Raw genomic sequence first — 15,841 nt, 5'->3', positions numbered from 1 at the left:
CCTGGATCCCAGGATCCCGCCCTGAGCTGAAGGCAGACGCTCAAACACTGAGCCACCCAGGCATCCCTATTTCACACTCTTGATCTTCTCTAATATCTGTCATTTCTTTTGGTCATCTTGGTCAATTATTAACCTGAAACACTTGCTATCATCTGGAAAGCCAAAGAATGAATTTCTCACATCCTTTCCCAGATCACTTATCACAATATTAAACAAAGCACATACATCTTGAAATCTGTCACTTCTTATTTCTTATCTACTATAAAACATATGCTCTATTCCTTATAAGCCATAAATGTGTATGCATATGTGTTTAATTTTATGTGTTTGTTAGGCCTAGACATGTGTGTATATGTGCACACTTGCACACATAAACACACACACCTTCTAGAAGAGATGAAAGATGTAGTAGCTAGGCATAGAAGTATGCGAATTTAGAGAAGACTCTGACACTCAACACTAAGCAAAATTATCAAAGTTCAATAAAAATTCTTCCAACATGAACTGTGTAGTATTTTTTTTCCTCTGCTACATGCCACTTCTGTACAACTAACCAAAGAAAGACACCTAAAATGTTGATGATTTTATCAGCTACTCTCAACAAGCTGCAAAGTATTCCTCTGATCACCATAATTATAATTTGGGAGGACTGCAATACATAAATAATTGCATTCAGAAAATGATAAACACTGGATCCATTTGCATATTATCATGTGCTCAATTTTAAAGGTCATAATCTCTGAAGGCTTTCCTATACAAAGACAACTAGAAAATCTCCCTATATCTACATGTTTTATTTCATTATTCTGCTACCAATAATATGCAACGGACACTTTCAGTATGTACAGTGTTTTTGTGTTTTTTCTTTTGTAACAGTAAGACATTTATATACATAAAGTGAAAATGAACAGGTAGTAACTGACTGGGACTTGAGTTTAAGGTAATAGACTAAACTCCTCTAACAATGAATTTCTAAGCACCCAGAGGAAAGAATGTAAGGAGTACAAATTGCATGGGGCCCATGGGTTTTCCAGAAAGACTTTGAAATCCTTTAGCTTGCATATGAAAATTTATTGCAAATGGATTTTTACAGCACAGGGATGTTACTTAAAGAGTAATTCAAGGCTCAGTGTGATATTTAGATTTAATATTTTACAAGCTTTATAGTTAACTTCTTTTAACTCCTTGGAAATGCAAACATGGTGTAGTCTTCTAGCTGAACAAATGTGTTAGGCTCTTCATTCTTTATGGTTTGAAAGACCAGTACAGTATAGTAGAAGAAGCGTAGGATTTGCTGTCAAATCACTGAAGTTTTCATCCTAGATCTGCCACGGCCAAAGGTCCCCTGTGGTTATTAAAATGCTTAAGAAATGGACAGATAACAATGCACCTCTTTTAGTAGAGTTGAGATAATATATGCATTGTAAGTGTGCAACAAATGTTAGGTAACTTCCATCCTAGGAAATACCTAAGAAGATTCTGACTTCCTAGGAATGCTTCCTCCTTTTACAAGGGAAAAAAAAAACAGTTGTTTAGAAAAATCTGATTTTAAAATAATAATTATTCACACAAGCAAAGTTCCCTCTTTTTTTTTTTTAGTCTTTAGGAATAATGTTTATATTTTATAATTTTTAAATACTTAGAGAAGCAACTTGATGAGTTACCATAAAATGAGAGATGGCCATAGTCTTCCTAAGTTCCTTATAAAGAGTTTTTCTATTAGATTCTTTATTCTGAATAGTTAGCATATAACTCTATGAATTATTTTGAAGGGTAGCTAAGTTTCTTTGAGAAATCCTTAAAGCTGAGTGAGATATGATGAAAGGAACAAGACTAGACTTGAAAACCTAAACTCCACTCACAGATTTTCTATTTACTATCCATACAACCTTAAGCAAGATATTTAAATTTTTCTGTCTTATTGGATCAAAGCATTTGCCATGTAATTCACAGGGGTATAGGTATCAAATGAAATAATATAGATCTACGTTATGGCACTCTGAAAAATCTTTGCAACTATTCTCATTTCACCTATTCATGGAATTTCTTTGAATTTCAGAAAGTCAGCATTCAAAAATTCACAATATATATATGACTTCTAAAATGTAATAGTGCAATCAAAACAAAGACCAACTTTGGGGGTTTTCCATGGGTGGCGTATTTGGATGGGTAGGTTGTCTGTTCTGATTGGCCCCATATAGGATAAGGGCTTTAGGAGGATGGTTTAAAAAGGGAATATGAAGAAGGAAGAGTGAATGAAATAGGAGTCCACTGAAGATAATCGACCTCTAGACCTCCAGCAGGACATACAGTGGTGACCTATAGTCATCGAAGGTAGACATTTCTTTATGGGAAATTGCTCAGGACTGCTTTCACTGACCAGGGACTGACTGGATCTGTCTCCACAGATCTCTAGCTAGTCTCTTACCACAAAATCTGGCATATGATGTCAGCTTCTTTCTTCTAGCTTTTGCTAACTCATTGAAATTCTCTTCTCTAGTTTCCAACAATGATCTGGCTTTAGGTGAGACCCTCTCTCTACCTTCCTGGACTTTATCTTCCAAACAGCTCCTCCATGCTGCACAGATCTCATACCCAAGTAAACAACTCAGAGTAAGTCTGGAGTCTGGCCATCTAGGAAGTATGCTTTATGTAAGAAGCTCTTCTATGTGAATCTCAAATATCATCAAGGTTGGGCTGAACCTTAAAGAAATTGAAATTTAGGGGCACCTGTGCAGCTCAGTCAGTTGAGCATCTGACTCTTGGTTTCGGCTCAGGTCATGATCTCAGTGTTGTAAGATCAAGCCCTGAGTCAGGCTCTGTGCTCAGTGTAGAGTCAGCTTGAGATTTTCTCTCTCTTCTCCAATTGTTCCTCTCCTCTGCCCTCTCTTTCTAAAATAAATAAATGATAGATAGATAGATATAAATAAATAAATAAAATCTTAAAGAGAAAAATAAATTGAAATTTATGAAGTTATTTATATATCCCTAGTGTAGTTTGAAAAGTGTCAAAAATAACAACAAACCCCCATCGCTGTGTCAGATTTCTTTGAAATTCCAAATTTCTCCCATAATTTCACCTCAGTGGTTAAAGCATTTTCTTTGCAAAGATAGAGTGTTAAATGCTTATATACTGCCTCAAATATAAGGCACATCAGCCCATCCTGACCTACTCCATAAACTATTGTCACATATTAATTTTGTTGCATTTTTAGCTAAGCTGTGCAGAAATTGGATATAGAACATTAAATATGGGATAGAGGCCAGCAGTTTGGGACAAAGGTGTAACCAGGAAGGTCATGGTTGAGTAAGGGATCATAGTTGGGAAGTGTGAAAAAAATATACACCTCCAAAGAGAAGATGGAAGACTTTATATTTCATACACTTAATAATTTTATGGAAATGATTTAATTTTCATCAATAATTTTACTGAAAAAAACTTTACTGAAATAATTTAATTTTACTGAGATAAATTTAATAAAATAATTTAATAAACAAACCTGCCCCCAACTGAAAAAAACATTTCTAGAGAGCAACATATGCCTTGTAGGATGATGTTGCAGAAGGAGCCTCACATCTAGCCTTGCAAAGACTGTCCACAAAGCTGCGGCATTCCTGATGTTAGTAGTAATTTTTTTGATCTTTAAAAAGATCATTACATGTATTCAGTTAAAAGCTTCTATGGAAAAGACTCATTTTAAGGGCAGAGACATGTTCAGTGTCTTATAAACTGATCAAAGTCCATCCTAGAATGGTCTTTATGCACAAATCACAGATACTAAGGGCCAGTGCTGCTGAGCCAGCAAGGCAGCAGAGAAAGGTGGCTGCGTATATCATGGTGGCATCATTTTGTTGTTGTTTTTCATTCAGAGAAGTGACTTCCTTCACTGTGTTAATTATCAGACCAGTTTCAGAACCACAGATGACAACCAGTGAACATACTGTTTGACTATAGTTTCATTTTGTATTTTCTACTGTATCCTAACTTTCTTTTCTGACTTAATAAGAAGGAAGAAGAGAAAGAGAGAAAGGATGAATTATACCATCTGCAAATCCTGAGTAATGATTCATAATGAAATTAATACACAAGATTAATGAAAATGAGCTGTCATGGTTAATTTTATACGTCAACTTGGCTAGGCTTGTTTGATCATATATAAGTTTAGCTGTTGCTATAAAGATATTTTTAGATGTGATTAACATTTAAGTCAGTTGACTCTGAGTAAAGCAGATTACCCTCCATAATGTGGGTGGACCTCAGCGAGTCAGTTGATGACTTTAAGAACAAAGGAGGTAGTTTCCTGAAGAAAGAATCTGGTCTCAAGACAACAACATAGAAACCCTGCCTGAGTTTCAGCTTACCTGCCTTACAGACGTCAGTCACAAGACTGCAATGTCAACTCTTACCTGAATTTATAGCATATGGAAATTGCTCTGTAAATTTTAGACTTGCCAGTCCCCATAATTACATGAGTTGATTCTTTAAAATCTTTTGTATATTGGTCTGTTTATTTGGAGAACTCTAATACACAAGTCATAGCTATAACTCATGTCCCTGTCTTCTGTTTCCATTTCACCTGCTTATTCTTCTATTTTAAAAATATTAATAAAAGGTACCCCCATCCTCTTTTCATCTTTTGATGCATAAAGGTAAATCCTCTGATCCTTAATATAAGATGCAAGGTGTGAGTCTTGTGTCCCTTTGCTTGCTTCCTTCCCTCCTCACTGGCCATTGAAACTTTTGCTGCCATTGAAAGACACTACATTTCTCCAAACTTATGATATTGCTCTCACATCTGGCTGGGCCATTGCCTGTGCTCTGTCATCTGCATGCCATGACCTTTCCCCTGGCCCTACTCCTCTCACCTACCTGAAACACACATCTTCATCTTTCCTACATGAACAAAGACACCACCTTATGTAGCAGCTCAACCTAGTACGTGGACTCCACCCTTGTGCAACCGCTAAAATTGTACAGAAAACTGTACAACCCATATCATGGCATCTCAGTGTCCTTGGTTAGATTATACAACTGCCTTCTTGCTCTTCTCTGTACCCTTAGCACCTAACCCACCAGCTATCACAGTACATGCCTTAAATAAAACTATAATGAATGACTGGTAGCCCTGCTCTCTTTTGGTTCAGCTACTCTAAATTTAAATTCCGTAATATAATGTAAATTATTATCTTTCTTTAGATATCTCTTGTCTTCAGAGTTCAAACTATGCATTTTTATATTGTTTCCGAAAATATAAATAGTTACAATACATGAGGTACAGACAAAAATATGGACGAATCACTCCTACTCTAGGGTTAGGTACTTCCAGACTAAGGAATGCACTTTCTAGATTTAGAGTGTACCTAAATAATTTAGACATATTTAAATTCTAAGATGGCATTCATTTTTAAAATGTCCTGACATTTTAGGGGGTCATTTCTCTTTAAAAGTATACTGAACTTTAAGAAGGAAATGAGTATGATAAAAACTTTTAAAGTATCTTTTATAAAGGAACATGGTGGTATAGAGCTAACAGGCATTGCGATTCTAGCACAGCAAACTCCTATTTTTTTTTTTTTTTTTGCAAACGAGGAAGCTGAAGACCAGGTAGTTCAAGTGAAGTGACAGAAGGCAAAGCTGGTTAGTGGCAGAGCCCGAACTAGAGCTCTACCCTGAAGATTGTCACATCAGTTACCTCTCTTTTACTCCAGGCACTATCATAGACTATAAATTTTTTTCTAGAGCAATTTAAACTCCAGTGAATCACTAATATAAATAGAAATCACCTGAAATATATCACACCCTCACTCTAAAAAATCAGCATCTTATGAACTTACCAAGTATTGACTTCTCAAGAAACTAATATTGTACACAGATCAAATGAAGATATGGCTCTCTTTGCTGTAATATTATGACTTCAAATAGACACTTAAAAGATGAAGCCAGCAGGTATAATGGGAGCTCTCCCCCCTGCAAAATGTAAGAAGACAAAGGAAACTTAATCCCCTCCAAATATATTTGGGTATTTAGTGAGTTTTTTAAATTTTGGCTTCTCTCTGAAAACTTCCAAGAGTTTTGGAGAAGGGATACTTAGAAGAGAGGAGGAAACTGTATCTATAGAAGGAATCCGGCCAGGGGGGATGGAGGGAGAAAGACATTAGAAAGAAGAGTGTAAGAAGAGAGGGAGGGAAGACTATTCCTGTAGAAGAGTTACAGATTAGTAGGAAAGGCACTAAGGAAAAAGGAAGTCAAGGAGATGGAGCTCTTCAAAGTTCCCAAACATAGTTCGGAAGTCACTTTCTCACATAATCCCACTTCAGTGTAAACATGTCTGCAATTCCTGTCCTTTCAGCAATGAGATAGACTATGAGTTTTAGTTTCTCAACCTTTATTATTCGCTACACTATAACTGCTCTTTAGGGCATTGGCTCCCCTTTGTCTCCTGCTACCCCCACTACCACTCCAGTCCCAACTCAGCCAGAAGAAGTAATTCAAGTCTGTGTGTTCAACTTTCCTCCACTCATGAAAGTACTTAACATAATGAGAAGGTCAAATACACGTCTTCTTTGCCTCCCTCTGCAACGCCCAAACACTTTCTCTCCATGCTTACCCCCTGCATCCCCTCTTTTACTACCATATTCTCTTCTGTCTAAAAAAGAGAAGAAAAAAAAAAAGGTTCTTTCTTTAGAGTGCCACCTCTCAATAAGGAACATGATTTTGGCAAAGACTTTCACAGAATGTGCTTCATTTCAATTGATTGGGAGTTTAAAATCTATGATATTTGACAAGTCGTGCATTTCTACATAATTACAGCGTGCTCTGGGTAGCGTTTTAAGTTAGCAAGCCAAAAGCAAAGTGATTTTAACAACTTGAAATGTTAAATTACTTGTGTGGAATGTTCCTTATGGAGACTCACTGCTGTAATGAAATGGAATTTTTTTGTCACAAATAATAGGAAAAGTGAGATGTTCAGTCAGAGTATTTTGAGGATATATTTGACTTAACTCTATTGTATCATTAATAGGCATGACAATGGCTTCAATGTTAAGAACCATTACAAAATCATTTCAAAATATGGATATGACAAGAAATAAATTAGAGAAATTGAGCTATTAACATTAAAGAAACCCATGCAGTAGAATACAAGTGCATTCCATGTATTTACAACATTTATTGCTGTAATTTGGAGTGCTGTGCTTGGCAGATTTTCCACTGTATAATAATAGAAATAAGATCTTGCTGTGAGAATTAGATTATCATAAGCATTGGAAAATCCTTAACTTATTAGCATATTAAAAAATCAACATATGTCACAATATATGGCAACCAAAGAAATTTAATCTTCTACATGAGGAGGAAAATGGCGTTTCCTTTTGCCTCCCATTTGATCTCCACTATAACACCCTCTTTCAACACCAAACTCCAGGAACAGGTCTAATTTCATTTTTATCTAACATGTAGTTCACATAGGAGATATGAACCTTATTCTACTCCTTCTACTGGGAAAACTTCCAAACTATTATCTTTCTCCTAGACCTGCCAACTGAGATTTAGATTAACATAGATACAACATGCCCAGTAGATTTACTTAGGTGGCCTATAGACTTATCCAACTCAGGAGATGCAATATAAAAGGACCATCTTTCTCTTCGAAAACCTCATCCCTCCAGTATTTTCTGTTTTGGTTGATGGCAATCCTATGAGAAACCTATGAGATACACTCCCTTTTTCAGTACCACATCCAGTCAATAGCAAATTCTTCTGCTTTCTAATCCTCCTGATTCCCTAAATCCACTCTGTTTCAGGTCAAATGTCCATCATTTCTCCTATGGAAAACTATGGTAGATTTTTCACTGGTCTCCCCATTTGCAGACCTCTTTCCAATGCACCTCCCACAAACTCATCAGAAAATCTGATACCTCTTGCATATAGCATATGTTGGGTTTTGCCTCTTGATCCAATTGATGCATCCCTTGGTTTAATACGATATTTGTTCCATTTACAATTATTTACCTTTATTGATGTGACACATAGGTTTGATCTTAGTTCTGTCATCACAAGCTATATTCTTTTCTTTCTTTGCATTTATTCTGATAATGTAGATGTGCTTCTGTTCTCATGGTTACACTTATTCCTGTAATTTCATATAAAATCCTAATCCTCTTTTCTCTCTAGTTTCTCTACTACAAGGAAGAATTAAAGTAACATATTTTCCTTCCCCTCTCAATTTTACTGAGTACTATTTTCTTAATATTTATATTTATTCTATCCAAGCATACTTATATTATCTGATTTATGACTTTTCAATTATATCTTTGACCCTCTGCTTTAGAAATCCACATCCTTGCACTATTTCTTACCTTTTCTTCTCTTCCCTCTTCCCAAGTTCAGCCTTTTAAAGATATGTAATTTTTACATTGTCAAGGCTTGTAACTCACATTCTGTTTTAAAACTGTAGCTCTCATACTTATTTTACTTTTTTATCCTTCATTTAATTGGATCAATGCTCATTGCCAGTCTTTATCAAATTTATTATTGGCTGGATTTTAGCATCATGATTTCATCAAAGACCATGGAAACTGTATTCATTGATTTCTTACATGTTCAAAAACTATTTATCTGCTGCCTTTATAGACATTTTGTTTGCTTCGTTCAAACTCTGACACACTTTTTAAAGCTATTTTTTAAGAATTTCATAGACGTCATTTTTTTTGTCCTGACTGTTGCTATGGGTAACTATAAAATTAAATAAATTTTACTGCATTATAAGGAACTTGACTTTTACATTTCTGTTTAGGCAAATAGTTTTATCTTTAGAATTCAGTAATTTTACTGGGCTATATCTCAACTACAATTATTTTCGGTTAATTTCTTGAGGATACGTATGGTCTGTCATTCTGTAGATCCAACTTTTTTTTCTACAAAATGTTCTTCAACTCAACTACAATTATTTTCTGTTAATTTCTTGAGGATATGTATGGTCCATCATTCTGTAGATCCAACTTTTTTTTCTACAAAATGTTCTTCAACTGTATTGTTCATAGGTTTTCTGTTCCTCATTTTGGTTCTTTTATTCAGAGATAACAGCAAAGGACATTTCAGATTTCTTGTACGTTCTTTCTAATTCTCTTTAATTCTTAATTTTTGTCCCATTTCTTCTTTAGCCTGTCTTCTAATGAGGTTTGATTGTTTGTTTTTCATTTACCTTTTGTTTCTCTTTTTCTTTTTTTCTTGTGGCATCTCTGTAAAGATTCCATGCTGCTTTCCTCGCAGTTTTTTCTTGTCTTTGAGTCCTAGAGAAGATATTTATGAGGAAGGCAGAAATGAAGTAGTTCCAGTGCCTGATTTTCAATGAAATTCTATAACATTTGATTTCCAGGATGAATTTGGTTTGTAGCCTTTACTTTCTTCTAGCAGTTTCTTAGAGGCAATCATACTATTCACCATGTCTGCTCATTCTTCTCCATCCATACAGTCTCACTGAAGGACTCTGTATGTAAACTTGTCCTCATCATCTACTCAGAGTGAAACAGAGCCCAGGAAAGTTTCCAGCACCAGCCTGGATTCCTGCCCTTCTACTCCAAAGAGTAGGTTGATGGTATGTGTTATGGATCGAACTATGTCCCCGCAAAGTTCAAATGTCGAAGCCCTAGCCTCCAGCACCTCAGGATATGACTATATTTGTAAGGCATTGATTATAATGAAGGAAAAGGAACTGGTGATAATTGAGAAAGAAAACAAAAACATCAAAGTTGCCTGACAGATGGAGGCACTGTACTATCTTGTATAGTCCTTTAAGTTCATTGCTTTTATTACTTTTATTATTCTTGGCACTTAACTAGAATGCGATTTTCTTAAGAGTAAGAGTGATGTATCATGTATTTATATATACCTGAAAAAGACAAAGTGATTTAATTTGACTTCTTTTGAATACCTAAGACCCACTTACCCTCTCTATCAATTGGTGTTTTGTCTATATTAAGTAGTTAATAAACACATGTTGTCTAGTTAACAGATACACAGCCATAAAAAGAGAAAAAAAAATACAGAGAGAGGCAAAGGAAGAGGGGGTTAGAGGAGTGAGAGGCAAGAGGTGAGAGGTAATTTCCATAATACTAAGTGATTTATGGAAATTACTAACTCCATGTGAAAATCAGCAAGAGAAGTGGGACATATGGCATAGAATATGTAAATGTCCAATGCAAAGTCGTTGCCAAGTGATTTGGAAGTAGGAATGACGTTTCAATATTTATTTGTCTACAATTTTTATCTATTATTCCTGAGAGAACCTTTGTTACTTTGGGGTTGTTTCTCTTTCCACCTTCTTATCAATTCAATATGACTTAAAGAAGCATTAATTGGACTCTAATTGAGTAAAGCAACAATTCTTTCATATTGCTCAGTTGACTTTCTGTCATTTCTGAAAATGACCTTACTCCAAAAGGCTGATTTTGAAGATCATTTATGTACAAAAAGTTTATCAGCCAATACTTAACTTCCTGGCTTTTTTCCCCCTCTAAACTGCAGATCAAAGTGCTGGATTTCACAGTTGGATTTACTTTATTTATTAGTTCATTTGACTTACTTCTACAGGCAAATTTCTACTTGAGATCAGGAATGCTTTCTTATGAACATTTGGATGAAATATCTACTCTTAAAAGTAGATAGATAGGGGATCCCTGGGTGGCTCTGTGGTTTAGCGCTTGCCTTTGGCCCAGGGTATGATCCTGGAGTCCCGGGATTGAGTTCCACACTGGGCCCTGCATGGAGCCTGCATCTCCCTCTGCCTGTGTCTCTGCCTCTCTCACTCTCTCTCTCTCTCTCTCTCTGTGTCTCTCATGAATAACTAAATAAAATCTTTTTTAAAAAGCATATATATATATATATATATATATATATAGTTAGTTAGATAGATAGATGATAAATAGATTGATCAATCTTAAAACAAAATAATACAAACTGAATTATAAAGATGTCCATAGAAACTAGGAACTGTACCATAAAAACAAGGAAATCACAGATTATAAACATTCATGTCAATTTCCCACCTTTCTTTGGTCAATTATAAATGAACAAATTTCCCCAGTTGTTATCAAAGCTAAATAAAATGATAAGCCTTGTAATCACTGGAGAATCAGCATATAACTGATCATATCTTTTTAGAAATGTGTGCCACTAATTTTACATGTATAATTCACATAACCTAAACTTCTCTCATTAAAAAAAAAACTTAGGTAATTTATCTAGCATATTAAAATGTTCTTTTACTTCCAATTCTACTAAAATTTCCTTTTAAAACATGATTTTCTGAAATAAACTGTTCTATGAGAACTGATAAATTAATTCAGTAGTCTCAGGATACACAATTATTATACAGGAATCAGTTGCATTTCTATACGTTAATAATGAAGTACCAGAGAAATTAAGAAAACAATCTCATTTAACAATTGCAGCAAAAAGAATAAAACACCTAAGAATAAACTTAACCAAGTGTGTAAAAGATCTCTGCTCTAAAAACTCTAAGACACTGATGAAAGAGATTGGAGACAACACAAACAAATGGACTCATGCTCATGGACTGGAAAAAGCAAGTATGTTTAAGTGTCCATACTGCCCAACGCAATCTACGGATTTAATAAAATCCCTGTCAGAATATCAACAATATTTTTCACAAAACTAGAATAAATAATACTAAAATTTTTTAAAAGTATTTTATTTATTTATTTGAGGGTGGGGGAGAGGGAGAGAGAGCATGAGCAGAGGGAGGGGCAGAAGGAGAAACAGACTCCCCATCGAGCAGGGAGCCTGATGTGGGGCTGAATCTTGGCACTCTGTCATCATAGGCTGAGCCAAAGGCAGATGCTTAACCAACTGAGCCACCCAGGCACCTCAATACTAAAATTTTTATGGAACCACAAAGACCTTCAAAAGACAAATCAATCTTAAAGAAGAATAAAGCTGGAGGTATCACAACCCCAGATTTCAAGACATACTACAAAGCTATAGTAATCAAAACAGTATGGTCCTGGCACAAAATAGACATTTAGATAAATGTAACAGGAAAGAAAGCCCAGAAATAAGCCCATACTTATATGGCCAAAGCCTACAACAAAGAAAGCACAAATACACAATGAGGAAAAGAGTCTCTTTAACAAATGGTGCTGGGAAAACTGAACAGCTCTTTGCCAAGACTGAAACTGGACCACTTTTTAATATCATAAACAAAAATAACCTCAAACGGATTAAAGACCTTCTGAGGGTCTATATGGGGGAAAAAGGAACCCTCATATACTGCTGAGAGGAAAGAAAATTGGTACATCTACTATGGAAACCGGTATGGAGGTTCCTCAAAAATGTAAGACCTGAAGCCAGAAAACTCCTAGAATGAAACATAGGAGTATTAACTCCTAAGAAATTATTCTTTGATATTTACTGTAGAAATGTTTTTCTAGATATATCTCCTAATACAAGGGAAATAAAAGCAAAAATAAACAATTGGGACTACACCAAAATAAAAAGCTTTTGCGCAGCAAAGGAAACCATTAACAAAATGACAAGGCAGCCTACTGAATAGTACAAATGATATATCTGATAAGACATTAATATCTAAAATATACAAAGAACTTACATAACTCAAAACCAAAAAAGAGTCCCAAATAATCTGACTAAAAGTGGACAGAGGATCTGAACAGACTTTTTTCCAAAGACATATAAATGGTCAACAGACACATGAAAAGATGCTCAATATCACTCATCATCAGGGAAATGCAAATCAAAACCACAGTGAGATACCATCTCACAACTGTCAGATGGCTAGAATCAGACAAGAAATAACATCTGTTGCAAGGATGTAGAGGAAAAAGGAACCCTCATCTACTGCTGAGGGGAGAGAAAATTAGTGCATCTACTATGGAAACCAGTATGGAGGTTCCTCAAAAAAATAAAAATAGAATTACCATATGATTCAGTAGTTCTGTTACTGGGTTTTTACCCAAAAATAAAGATAAAAACATCAATTTAAAAAGATACATGTACCCTTATATTTATTGCAGAATCATTTACAGTAGCCAATATATTTTGATATTTATCTTTCTCAGACTGAGTTATTTCATTTGGCTCATATGTGGAATTTAAGAAACAAAGAAAAAAGATACAAATAAAAAAGACTCTTAAATATAGAGAACAAATGGGTGGTTGCCAGAGGGGAGGAGTGAGAGTGGGGATGAGTAAAATAGGTGAAGGAGTTTAAAAGTACAGTTATCTTGATGAGCACTGAGTAATATATAGAATTGATGAATCATTATATTATACATCTGAACCTAATACAACACTGTATGTTAGTTACACTTCAATCAAAAGTAAAGGACACCAAAAAGAATGTTTCTCATTAATACATAGATTTACTACTTCATTAAATCCATAGCTTTCTGTCATTTATCCCTATGATAAATAAATTTTTTAAAGATTTATTTATTTATTTTAGAGAGAGAGAGAGAGAAAAGGAGGGTGGGGGAGGGGCAGAGGGAGAAAATCTTTAAGCAGACTCCCTGCTGAATGCAGAGCCCAATGGGGTTCAATCTCATGGTCCATGAGATCATGACCTGAGCTGAAACCAACACTCAGATACTTAACCGACTGAGTCACCTAGGCACCTGAGAAATGAAATTTTTAAGAGTTAAATTCTTTCTTATGTTTCATGGTCCTTGGCTTTTAAATTATTATATGATAACCCTTTATATTCAGTGATCATCTTGCAAAAAAATTCAGTGATCACAAAATATTCTCATGGTCATGAGAATATAGTTGAAAATACCTACCCTGTCATTTTAAATTTTTTAAGAAGTGACTGCCTGGCATCATGGCCAATCTCCAAACAAGCAAGTCTGTTTTCAAGAAAAATGCAGTACTCCAGTGGGCACACGGTCATTAATGTTCTTTTGAACAATAGTATCCAACCTCACTGTTCTATGTTCTTTATAGATGTCACACATACCTTCTTTTGATGAGCACATCTATGATAGTTTTCAGAAAACAATGAAGTTCAGCCTACATTGACATATTAATCATTTTATGTCTGCTATGAATTATAAGGCACCCCAAAGATTATTGATTACATGTCATGGCTTATTCAGATGAGCAAAATAAATATGTGAAGACATTAAGAAGTTGTTTAAAGCAACAAAACTGGTTACCATTAGATTTTCCAAAGAAAACAGGATCTAAGCACATTCTGACGTTTAATGTAATATACTTTGGTTATTACTAATATAATGTATCTTTTACTTAATCTCTAATGTAATGCAAGTTTCATGCCAAAGACTTTTTTTTAAATAAAACCTTATCTTATAAACCCATAACCAGTATATCTCATCTTTCTCTTAGCTCCATTAGCAATGGTCAGTATAATTCAGTGATGATAATTATGATTATGTGCTCAATCCACTATGTGCTAAGTGACCAAGTAATTTGATACATGCACATTACCCTGAAAGTAATCCCAGGAGACCTATGCAATAAATTACCCTGGTTTTGATGAAGGAAACAGGGCTTCAGAAGGTTAAGTAACTTAAATAAATGTAAACAGCAAAATTGAGGGGGGGGGGCAGTATTTGACCCACATTCATTTAACTCCAATATCCAAACTCCACTTGTGGCTATTTAATTTTCATGTCCTTAAATTGTGTATTCTCATTTTGATCCTGAGTTCCTTGAAGATATAAATCCTATTTGTACTTCTTTTTTATTATGTATAATGTCTAGAAGCTTAAATTATGTGATCTTTGATTTACAAAAGGGGTAATGATCAGTAAAGGTGACTTTGTGGGCCATTAAATAGGCTGTGGAAATCATGATGGCTCCATTTATTAGAAAAATTAAACTTAAAAAAAATTTGTTTTCAGTTTTGAACCAAGAGACCTGAATTCCTATGGGGTAGCATTATCAATATCACTAAAATGGAAGGACATGGAATGTGGCATGTGTTGGTGCTCCTTTTAATCCAGCACTTTTAAGTAACTCGATATTTTGCCCATGGGGAGAAAATAACACCTGACACTTAATCTCATTTTACAAATTAGTTCCAGAACAGCCTGAGCCATCAAAAACATTTTATTTTGCTTCAGGTCTCACTGCTATCCAAGCCACCACCTCTGCTACTCCTTTTTTTTTTTTTTTTTTTTTTTAATTCCTGTCCACACATCTCCCCTAGTTATGAACTAACCATTCTTCTGTCATTCAGCTCCACATTTCACCAACAGGTCAATGCACCATCTTGTGTTGCTTCCAATCAGTTTCAGACTCTGATTCTCTTGCTTGTGTGCTCCTGTAGGTGTCTCTCCAACCCAGCCTCATCTACCCTCCCACTGGGTGCAGAACCCACAAAGGGTCCAACATGTGGATTTTTCACCTTCCATTTACTTGAAGTCCTAGAATGAAATTTTATTCTTCTGTGGTTAAGAAGATAGAGTATGAGTATATGCTTTTGTGTGTGTATGTGTATTTGTTTCTTCATTTAAAACCTGGTGATTTTGTGAAATGTAATTAATTTCCATGGATGTTGAATAATGAAATCTAAACTTAAGAAGCATTATTCAAAAAAAAAATCCCTTCTATTTAAAACTATTTTAAAAGGTCACATTCAAATGAAATATTCAAATCCTAGTGGAACATGAAAGATTCTTATTGCAACCACATCTGAATTATATACCAATTTCTCCTTAAAGCTCCGTGTTCAGAAATGAGGAAAGCATTTTCCATGATACTAAAAATACACGGTGGTTGCTAAAGACACATGCAAACTTAGGTTTGGAAAAGACCACTCATGTTCCTTAGTCCAGTCATCTC

The 15,841-nt window shown here is 35.0% G+C and overlaps 2 long non-coding RNA genes across 4 annotated transcripts in view; both read right to left on the bottom strand.

Moving 5' to 3' along the window:
- Positions 1 to 15,841, bottom strand: part of LOC140604745 (uncharacterized) — a 108,252-nt gene that overhangs the window by 16,843 nt on the left and 75,568 nt on the right. The gene's annotated exons all lie outside the window — the stretch shown is intronic.
- On the bottom strand, positions 1,131 to 13,946 carry LOC140604744 (uncharacterized). 3 transcript variants are annotated; one of them, XR_012007559.1, is made up of 4 exons: positions 13,816 to 13,941; positions 5,836 to 5,968; positions 2,731 to 2,892; positions 1,131 to 1,503 (listed from the first exon to the last, which is right to left on the bottom strand). It is a non-coding gene; the product is annotated as an uncharacterized lncRNA (long non-coding RNA). The 3 variants fall into 3 exon arrangements; XR_012007558.1 differs by lacking the exon at positions 2,731 to 2,892; XR_012007557.1 differs by lacking the exons at positions 2,731 to 2,892; positions 5,836 to 5,968 and having other exon boundaries at positions 13,816 to 13,946.

This window comes from Canis lupus, chromosome 15 (assembly GCF_048164855.1).
Source record: "Canis lupus baileyi chromosome 15, mCanLup2.hap1, whole genome shotgun sequence".
Taxonomy (NCBI): domain Eukaryota; kingdom Metazoa; phylum Chordata; class Mammalia; order Carnivora; family Canidae; genus Canis; species Canis lupus.
This window is presented reverse-complemented; position numbering and strand designations above follow the sequence as displayed.